This window comes from Suricata suricatta, chromosome 11 (genome assembly GCF_006229205.1).
Source record: "Suricata suricatta isolate VVHF042 chromosome 11, meerkat_22Aug2017_6uvM2_HiC, whole genome shotgun sequence".
Taxonomy (NCBI): domain Eukaryota; kingdom Metazoa; phylum Chordata; class Mammalia; order Carnivora; family Herpestidae; genus Suricata; species Suricata suricatta.
The window spans coordinates 108,357,151-108,367,417 of record NC_043710.1 but is presented as its reverse complement, the minus strand read 5'-3'; the positions used below and the strand labels follow the sequence as shown (position 1 = coordinate 108,367,417).

General features: G+C 50.8%; 1 long non-coding RNA gene across 1 annotated transcript; it reads right to left on the bottom strand.

Moving 5' to 3' along the window:
- Positions 1-717: 717 nt before the first annotated feature.
- LOC115272050 lies at positions 718-7,781 on the bottom strand. The gene is made up of 3 exons (XR_003900220.1): positions 7,473-7,781; positions 1,871-2,254; positions 718-806 (listed from the first exon to the last, which is right to left on the bottom strand). It is a non-coding gene; the product is annotated as an uncharacterized LOC115272050 (long non-coding RNA).
- Between the last annotated feature and the right edge of the window lie 2,486 nt (positions 7,782-10,267).

Genomic DNA, 10,267 nt, shown 5'->3' with positions numbered 1-10,267 from the left:
CTCATTGCCACGTAGTACTCTATTGTATAGATAAACCACATCTTCTTGATCCACTCATCAGGTGATGGACATTTAGGCTCTTTCCATGATTTGGCTAATGTTGACAGTGCCGCTATGAACATTGGGGTACATGTGCTCCTATGCATCAGCACTCCTGTATCCCCTGGGTAAATCCCTAGCAGTGCTATTGCTGGGTCATAGGGGAGTTCTATGGATAGTTTTTTTTTGAGGAACCTCCACACTGTTTTCCAGAGCGGCTGCACCAGTTTACATTCCCACCAACAGTGCAGGAGGGTGCCTGTCTCTCCACATCCTCACCAGCATCTATAGTCTCTTGATTTGTTCATTTTAGTGACTCTGACTGGTGTGAGGGGGTATCTCAGTGTGGTTTTGATTTGTGTTTCCCTGATGCTGAGTGATGCTGAGCATCGTTTCATGTGTCTGTTGGCCATGATGATGGTTTAGAAGTTATATTTGTGGGTGAAATGGTGTCTTCAATCTGTTCAAAATGATATTGGGTGGGCTGGTGAAGGTATAAATGGAAAAAGGTTGACCATGGGTTGATGATCAGTGGGCTCAGGTGACAGATACCTAGGATTCATGGTACTATTTTGTCTGATTGTGCATATGTTTGAAAATTGTTGCCGTGAAAGACCTTTGTGGTCTTTGTGGGGACTCATGGGAGGAATTTTGGATTTAGATACAGAACAGCCAGAATGAGCCCTCATTCTACCATTTATTTTGCAGCGGGAGCGAGCTGGGGGCTGGGTCAGTCGCTTCGTGTCTGCGATCCTCATTTCCTTCATCTGTAACATAAGGCACAGAGAATTACATGATGTGTTCAAGTGCTTTGCAAAAAGCTTTGCAAAGGTTCTAGTATCCACTGACTGAGTTCTAGGAAGCTGGATACACCATCTCTTTTCTGTTTCTTACTTTTTAATGTCTTTATTTTATTTTGAGAGAGAGACAAAGTGAACAGCGGGGAGGAGCAGAGAGAGAAGGAGACACAGAATCCAAAGCAGGCTTCAGGCTCTGAGCTGTCAGCACAGTCTGACGCGGGCCTCGAACCCATGAACCGTGAGATCTGACCTGAGCTGAAGTCGGACGCTCAACCGACTGAGCCGCCCGGGCGCCCCTGGCATCGTCTAATATATTTTTCTCAACAGCATTGATTCTACAACAGGTACTCTGTAAGTGGTTAGCTTCCGTATTCTTATTCAATCCAGTCGCTCTTTATTAAATGAATGAATGAATAGGTATCTTCCAAATTCTAGGTTTCAGACCCCTAGAACATTCATTTAATGATTTTTGGTCATTCATTCCATGATTACGACTTTTAATGAATGAATGAAAGTAGGAGAAACCTTCTGACAATTATTTGATATGTTACATTATACACATTCAGGTAGAATTTATTATGTATGTTACTATTTGCCCCTCTTATTTCACAATGGCTCCTACGCTCAAAACAGCAGAAGATGAGAAGCTCTTGTATAGTGTAGAGTTTTCAGTCTTAGAGATGATCTTCATGAAAACAGGCAAAGTTAAAGCAGAGACTGATTTTCCCAGCAGAGGGAGCTCCATTCTGCTCAGCTTTACTGAGACTCTAAGTGTGCGTTCACCGGTTAGGGAAGTGTGGGTTCACCCAGTCAGGGAAGTGTGGGTCCACCGGTTAGGGAAGTGTGGGTTCACCCGGTTAGGGAAGTGTGGGTTCACCGGTCAGGGAAGTGTGGGTTCACCCGGTCAGGGAAGTGTGGGTTCACGGGTTAGGGAAGTGTGGGTTCACCCGGTCAGGGAAGTGTGGGTTCACCGGTCAGGGAAGTGTGTGTTCACCCGGTCAGGGAATGTGCACTGAGCGTCTATTACACACCTCGCAGCTTTCCCGGAGGAGGACTCTGCCTTCGGGGGACTCAGGTCTAAAGCAGAGGCAGGTGTGTCACAGCTCACGCTGACAGATACAGCAGGGCTGTAGTACAAGTGTGTTGTAAGGTGCTAAGGGAACCATTAACTCCGGCTGCAGGAGGCGAAAGTCTTCATGGAACAGGAGCTGAGGTTTGAAAGGCCAATCAGAGTTTATGGGGTGGACAGAGGAGACGGTGGTTTCTCAGGTGGACGGAGCCCATACAGACACGTGGGGAAGCAAGAACCAGCGTGGATTAGTTCGGAAGGGCCAAGGAGTAAGGTTCAGGGAGCCTGGAGAAAAGGCCAGCGGGGTTGAGTAGTTGGCAGGGGCCAGATCATCCAAGGTCTTCATCTGTGAAAAGAGAAGAGGTGCTTAGTGTGTGTATCAACTCAATAACTCAATGAGAGATTATACTCTTATCCTTATACACAAAATAGTTATTTAGTCTTTTGTGGATTTTTGTTTTGGTGGTTGTTTTTTAAGATTTTATTTTTAAGTAATCTCTACACCCAATGTGGGGCTCGAACTCACAACCCTGAGATCAAGAGTCACACGCTCCGCAGACTGAGCCAGCGGGGCCCCCAGTGTTTTGTTTTTTAGAGGGTCCTCAGGGGCCATTTACACACTTCGCAAGATCATCATTCTCCTGATTCCATCATCAACGCCCACTTTGGGGCTCACCTCCTCTCCCCTTCGTACGGTTTGATTGAGGTGACGTAAACGTGTCCAAGAATCAGACTCGCTCTCAAAAGCAGGAAGATTCGCCACGATTAAGATCTCACAAAAGGTCGTGGGTCAGCTTTCTAAGGCGATTCCGAAAGAGTCATTCTAGAAACGTCCGGGAGGGTGTCAGCAGCATCAGAATCAAGGCTTGCCCTGAAGGTGACAGTTTTAATTAACTGAGTAACCAATTTTATTTAAAAATGGAAGTACAGTTTATACATAATGTTGGGCTTGTTTCAACTGTTTTATTACTTTATTTATTTATTTTTTTATTGAAGTACAGACACCCAACGCCAAGGTGACAGCTTTGAACGATGATCTTGGCTCTTTTAAAGAAAGACATTTCCTCCGGTTACTTACTGGGGTGGCCCGCAGACACGGACACGGGGCCACGACCCGGGCAGAGGCTGAGAGGAAGCGGCTAGGGGTGCAGAGTCTCCCGGGCGTCCCGGCACCGAGGCCGGGGGCGGGCCCCAGAGGGGGGCCCAGGCTGTCCCTCTCCTGCTCTGACTCACCTGAGAAGGCTCACGTCCTGTTTGCCTGGCAGACGTCTGGCTGCCCTTTCCACCCAGAGCACTGAGCGGACAGACGGGTCCAGCCTGCTTCCCCTGGAGGCCTCGGGGGAGGGGAGGGGAGGGGAGGGCAGGCCAGACAGTCAGCACCTCCGCTGCACCCAGCAGTCCCCTTCCCCGGCGGGCCTGACGCTTGTTAGTGACACCACAGCCTGACTTGAGTATTGTTTCTGAGTTTAGACCGAGTTTGAAGGCTGAAGTGCTTTAAATCAGGACGGTGGACTTTCAGGACGTAAAGGGCTGGAAGGAAGGGTCCTTGGAGGTCACCTGGTCCACGCCCCTCATTGTATAAGGGTGGAAAGCCGGGGACCCGGGGTCCTTGGGGCAGGCCTGGCGCCTGCTGCATTTCGGGTGGGAGTTTCAAGGACGCCGGGAGCTCCCTGCAGCGTCCTGGCTCGGACAGTCCGTTGTAGGGCCACCGGCACCCCGACTGGGAGGAAAAGCGAGGCTGTGACGAGGTGGCGAGCAGCGGAGCAGGAAGGTTCGAGGGAGGAGGCCGGACGAAAACGGGATAAAGCTGCAGCCGGCTGGCCCCGTCGCCGGAGCCTGTGCTTCTCCTTTCCTTTTTGTAAGTCTTAAAAAAAGTTTTTACTTATTTATTTTTGAGGGAGAGACAGAGCAGGGGAGGGACAGAGAGAGGATCACAAGCAGGGATCAGCACAGAGCCCGACGCGGGGCTTGAACCCACGAACCGTGAGATCGTGACCTGAGCTGAAGTCAGAAGTTTAACCGACTGAGCCCCCCGGGGCCCCTCAGCATAAAAGGTTTAATTCTAAAACATATTAAGAGGGGCACCCGAGTGGCTCAGTCGGTTGTGTCTGACTCTTGGTCTCAGGGTTGTGAATCCAAGCTCTGGGGCACAGAGCCTACTTCACACAAACAGCGTCTCAGGAACAAGGGGACAAACGGTGGGACAGTGTCAGGTGGCAGGGGCCGGGAGCAGGCGTGTCCGCAGGGCACGTGCCCCTCCTCACTCGCCACGGTCCCCTCACTCCTACTGTCTCATCCTTGGCCAGCTTCACTCTGTTACCTGCCGCCTCCCGGGCCCGGGCCGATGCTGGACACTCAGTAGACCTGCCCGTGGTCTCCCCACTTTCCTCGGGCGGTGCCAGTTCAAGGCTGCGTTTCCTCAGTCCAGTTCCTTAGGGACATTCTTCCCAGATGCCGGCGTTAGTGGGGTCTGCTTGCCTGGCCTCCCACTGCCCTCCACCGCGCTGCTGCTGCCCGGAGAGGCTGGTGGCATCCGCTCGCTGGACGCCATCTAAAACCAGAATCGCCTCACGTCATCCTTCGCAGTGACATTCTTTTCCTGTTTTTAATTTCTCTAGTTCCTTAGCTGGCTCGTCTTCCATGGGCTCCCCGCTTGCTGCTGACCTTGAACAAGCCACTCTATCCTCCTGGGTGTGAACGTTTGCTGTGTATACAATAGAGATTAGGCCCATCCGCGTTTCCTAACCCGGCGCTCAGCAAACTGCGTGTGCGACCAGCACGCGGCTCCACCGCGTGGGGTCAGCGCCAGGCTCACGCCACACGCCTCCTGGCGAGCAGTTTGCGACACCCACGGTGTTCTGTGCGCTGCACAAGGAGCCCTCCGACCGTGGCCGTGGGTGCCGTGGCAACGCCAAATCCCCGACAAGAGCATAAACACTCGTCTCCGGTTTTGTGTCGTTCTCCTCGAGGACCGGTGACAGCTCCCAGGTGGTCCGCAGAGACCACTCGGAGAAGCACTGTCCTTAATTTTTTCAGTGAACAGAGGGGCGCCTGGGGGGCTCGGTTGGTTGAGCGTCCGACTTCGGCTCAGGTCATGATCTCAGAGTTTGTGGGTTCGAGCCCCGCGTCGGGCTCTGTGCTGACCGCTCGGAGCCTGGAGCTGCTTCGGATTCTGTGTCTTCCTCTTTTTCTGCCTCTGGTCTCTCTCTCTCTCAAAAATAAACAAACATTAATCTTTTTTTTTTCAGTGAACAAAAGGTCTGGAACGAGTAATAGGTGATGTATAAATTTTTAAAAAATTCTGTTAACATATTTAAAATGTTAACACACAAAATTAAACAAAACCGTTTACTTTTGCGTCAGCTGGCGTTTCCCCTCGACTGTAGCGTTTTCTTTTCATTCAGTCCCTACTTACACCTGGAGGAGCGGTGTTTGCGTGGTCCTCCAGGGCGTGGTGGCAGCGGTGACCGTGACAGTTCTAAGAGCTGGGCTCAGGGACAGCACCACCTCTCCGGGGCTTCTCTGGCCTGTGATGTCATCTTAAAGCTGGTGTGGCTGCACCCCCCCCCAGCCCCCCAACCTCAGACGACGGCTAAAAACAGTGAAGAATGAGAGGGTGAGCGCATACCAAGGCCCCGGCCCCGGCGGAGGCGGAGGCCCCGGGGGGAGCAGACCTGCTGATTCAGGTTTCAGGTCGGGACTTGCTGCCGTCATGCCACAAACAGGCTAAGTGCAAGTTCAGCTTTCTTCCAAGAAGGTTAGGTCTGTTTTCAAAGGTAAGTGTGCCGTCTCGGTGATGTTTAGGGAGCAAAACGGTGGCAGGTGTTGGGAAAGGTGAGGCTTTTCCCCCTCTGCCTGGCACGCGAGGCCCGTGTGGGGACTCCGCCTTCTAATTAACCGATTATTTTCCACCCGTTTAACGTTAGGATTCAGCTGTCGATGCGAACACTTCCAAAGCCCTGGGCCCAGATCCTTAGGTGGGTGTCAAATGTCTACACCTTCAGAAAGGCCAGCCTCCTCCGCATCACTGACAGGTGCGTCCTTAGCGCTCTTCTCTGTTACTCGTGTTTGACATCTCCACTGCGGGCGCCTGGCTGGCTCAGTCGGCGGAGCTTGCCACGCTTGATCTCGGGGTTGTGAGTTCGAGCCCCACGTGGGTGTACAGATTGATAAAAAATAAAATGAAATAAGATAAAATTTCCATCACTTATTAGACTGTCCCTTACGTGATCCGAGTTTACCTGAGGGCCTTGTACTGCGATGGAGACAGGAGAATCCCAGCTTCCAGAGCTCCCTTCCTGCCGTTCTGCTCTCATACCCTAAGCTTGCTCTGAGGAAGAGGGACCCGGGATTGGAACTAAAGCCCAGCCGCACCGTCTCCCAGCTGTGCCGTCTCGGGCAAGTTACCAACTCTTCCAGACGCATTTCCTCGCCCCTGAATGCGGGTACTAATAAAGTACTTTCTGAGGTCCCGGCGAGATGTAAAGATAGGAAAAGTTATGTAACAAATGATGATGATGATTAGCAAGGTCCAGCATCCTACTTGATGCTGCACTTGAACTTGAGGCTCCCACACAGGCCGTGGTGTTTCACACCTAATGCCAAGACCCTGGCCCAGAGGGTGCTGCCCTTTTGTCGGATGGACGCCAGGGGTGTTTAGCCCTTTCAGAGCTGGCTCCCCAGTGCTCCCAGAAGACTGTCCCCGTCCCTGTGCTAAGGCAGTAGCTGGCACGTGCTTCACGGCTGCCTGTCACCCCACGGAGTGACTGCTGGTTAAAAGCCCGGTCCTTCCTCGAGAGCTAACATAGTATCTTTTCTTCAACCTTTGAAGTCCTGAAGACAGCATCGGACTCCCGTCATTGCTCAAAACTACTTATTTTGGGGGCGCCCGGGGGGCTCAGTCAGTTGAGCCTCTGACTTCAGCGGCTCGGGTCATGATCTCAGAGTTTGTGGGTTCGAGCCCCGCATCAGGCTCGGTGCTGACAGCTCAGAGCCTGGAGCCTGCTTCCGATTCTGCGTCTCCTCTCTCTGCCCCTCCCCTGCTCGTGCTCTGTCTCTCTCTCTCAAAAGTAAATAGACATTAAAAAAATTAAAAAGAAACTATTTTTCAAAATTATTACAAATAACATACAAATGAGTAATAGGATACAGAAGGAAAAAAAATGATGACATTTTGGTATAATCCAAACCTCATTATAGACACAATTTCCAAGTATTTTCCCATCAAACCCTTTCTTTTAGGAGAGATTCTGAGAAAAGGAAGCCTAATGTTTGTTTCTTTTACTTTTGCTTCAAAAGTCTCCCAGGGGCAGCGGGTGGTTTGGTCAGCTACGCGCTTACCTCCCGGTTTGGGCTCAGGTCATGATCTCAGGTTCGTGAGTTCGAGCCCTGCAGTGGGCTCTGTGCTGACAGTGCGGAGCCTGATGGGGATCTCTCTCTGCCTCCCTCTCTGCCCTTCCCCTGCTCATGCTCGCTCTCTCCCTCTCTCAAAATAAATAAACATAAAGAAAAGTCTTCGGGGTGGCAGAGGTGGTAGTGGTGTGGGGGGAAGGGCGCCCACTCACGTCAAGCAGTGGCCCGCCCGCCCACTGAGGTTGACTGTGACGTTGACTGCACACGTGTTTGATAAATTCTAAGGAGGAAGGGAGAGCAGGACCGTGGAGACTTCTAGCCGGCTCCAGGCGGGCCTGGGAGTCGGGCAGGCCCGGTTCTGGATTCGGGTCACGTCACTCGATAGGAAACCCTGGGTTCTGAGTCTCAGGCGTGGGCGGATCTCCTCTCTCATTCCGGTCACCGACGGGACAGCTTCTGGTCTCTCAGACGCCTGCGCCCCCGTCCCTGGAGCGGTGCCCTTTCTTTCCCGCGCGGCACACAGCGGAGAAGCTGTCAGGGTAGCACGCAGCAGGGGGGAGGGCTTTAGAAACACGCACACGCGTACACGCGCACACACGCACGCACGCACACACACGCACACGCACACGGAGGAAGTCTCCCTCAGCGTCTGTTCCCAGCCCTCTTCCCTTCAACGTCAGCCTGACCTGGGCCCATCCTGGGGCTCCCCTGCTCTAGGATGCCCGTGCCAATTATCTTCCAAACTGAACCGCCCACATTGCAGTGTGAAAGGGGTTCTGTTAGTCATTTTGGCAGGACAAGGGCTGTCAGTCAGGATGTGCCTGAGCACCTAGGACATTTTTTTTTTAATGTTTTACTTATTTGTGAGAGAAAGCGTGAGCAGGGGAGGGGCAGAGAGAGAGGGAGATACAGAATTCAAAGCAGGCTCCAGTCTCCGAGCTGTCAGTGCAGAGCCCGGTGTGGGGTTTGAACTCACCACAAGATCAGGACCTGAGACGAAGTCAGAGGCTCAACCAACTGAGCCGCCCGGTGCCCTTGAGTGACTTTTTTTTTTTTTTTTAAATAAACCCACACACTGTGGTGGTATTTCTCTTATTCTTTCTTTTTAATGTTTATTTATTATTGAGAGAAAGAGAAACAGAGCATGAATGGGGGAGGGGCAGAGAGAGGGAGACACAGAAGCAGGCTCCAGGCTCTGAGCTGTCAGCACAGAGCCCGACACGGGGCTCGAACCCACAAACTGTGAGATCATGACCTGAGCTGAAGTTGGACGTTTAACCAACTGGACCACCCAGGCACCCCGAGTGACCTTTTTAATACAGAAATCTGATGAGGTCACTTTTTGCTTAGGAGTTTTCAATATCTCTCTACTAAAGTCCAAACATGTGTACCCTTATCAAGAGCTGTTAGGGTCCGGCCTCTGATTAGATTTTCAGCCTCACCTCTGGTTAATCATTCTTTTATACCCTTTTCTCTCTACCTATGATAGGGCCCAACAGGCACTAGAATGGGTGAATTTCTTTGCGTCTCAATTTCCTCATCTGTAAAATGGAGCCATCTGCTTCTCTTGCAATTACAGAGATCAGAAATAACACCGGTAACTTGCCTACCACAGTACTGGGTACGCAGTAGGCACTTTTTAAAAAGATTTTATTTTATTAAAAGTTTTTTTTACCGTTTATTTATTTATTTTAAATGTTTTTTATTTATTTTTGGGAGACAGAGAGAGACAGTGCAAGTAGAGGAGGGTCAGAGGGTAGACACAGAATCCGAAGCAGCTCCAGGCTCTGAGCTGTCAGCACAGAGCCCGACGCTAAGCTGGAACCCACGAACCATGAGATCATGACCTGAGCTGAAGGCGGTTGCTTAACCAACTGAGCCACCCAGGTGCCCCTTTTACTATTTATTTAATTTTGAGAAAGAGAGAGAGAGAGAGAGAGAGACAGAGACAGAGCATGAGTGGGGGAGGGGCAGAGAGAGAGGGAGACACAGAATCCAAAGCTTCAGGCTCCAAGCAGTCAGTGCAGAGCCCGACGTGGGGCTCAAACCCACAAGCCGTGAGACTGTGACCTGAGCCGAAGCTGGATGCCCAACAGACTGAGCCGTCTGGGTGCCCCAAAAGGGTTTATTTTTACGTAATCTCTACACCCAATGTGGGGCTCAAACTCACAACCGAGATGCAGAGTGACATGCTGTACCAGTGGAGCCAGCCCCGGGGCCCAGAGAGGCACTTGATAAACGGAAACGTTTTTGGTTAATGGTAATTTTTGTTTGCTAAAAACTACCAGTATTCTAAGGAATGATGTCTGTACTAGGATACTATAAAATTATGAATCTCCAACACTTTAGAAACATGTACTTAACGTTAAGGAAACTTGGTGAAAAGAGGGAATTAATTTTGCCAGCATCATAGTATGAACATTCTCAAACATGCAGAGAAGTTGGAAGAATTCTACAGGGAACATCTGTATCCCCCCTACGGTTCTTCGGGGAACATTTTGTTATACATTTTGTCACTCATCTGTTCATTCCTCATCCACCCCTTACCCCCCTCCAGGAATACATCTTACTTTTCGGGTGCATTTTATTTTATTTTTATTAACTTTTTATTAGAGAGAGCGAGCGAGCAGGCAGACAGGGAGAGAGGCAGAGGTGAGGAGAGATCTCAAACTGGCTCCCTGCTCAGCATCGAGCCTGACACTCGGCTCGATGTCAGGACTCTGGGGTCATGGCCTGAGCCGAAGGCAAGACTCAGATGCTCAACTGACCGAGCCACGCAGGCGCCCCTCCCCTGATGCATTTTAAAATGACAAACATCAGGATACACCCCTCTCCATACTTCAGCATAAATGAGAGTCCAATGTTTGTCATTCCTCTTAAAATATATTGAAATAAGATTTTCATACAATGAAACACACAAAACTTTAAATGTTTACCATTCAGAGGTTTTTCAGGGATGCCTGGCTGACTCAGTCGTTAGAACATGTGACTCTTGATCTCCGAGTGG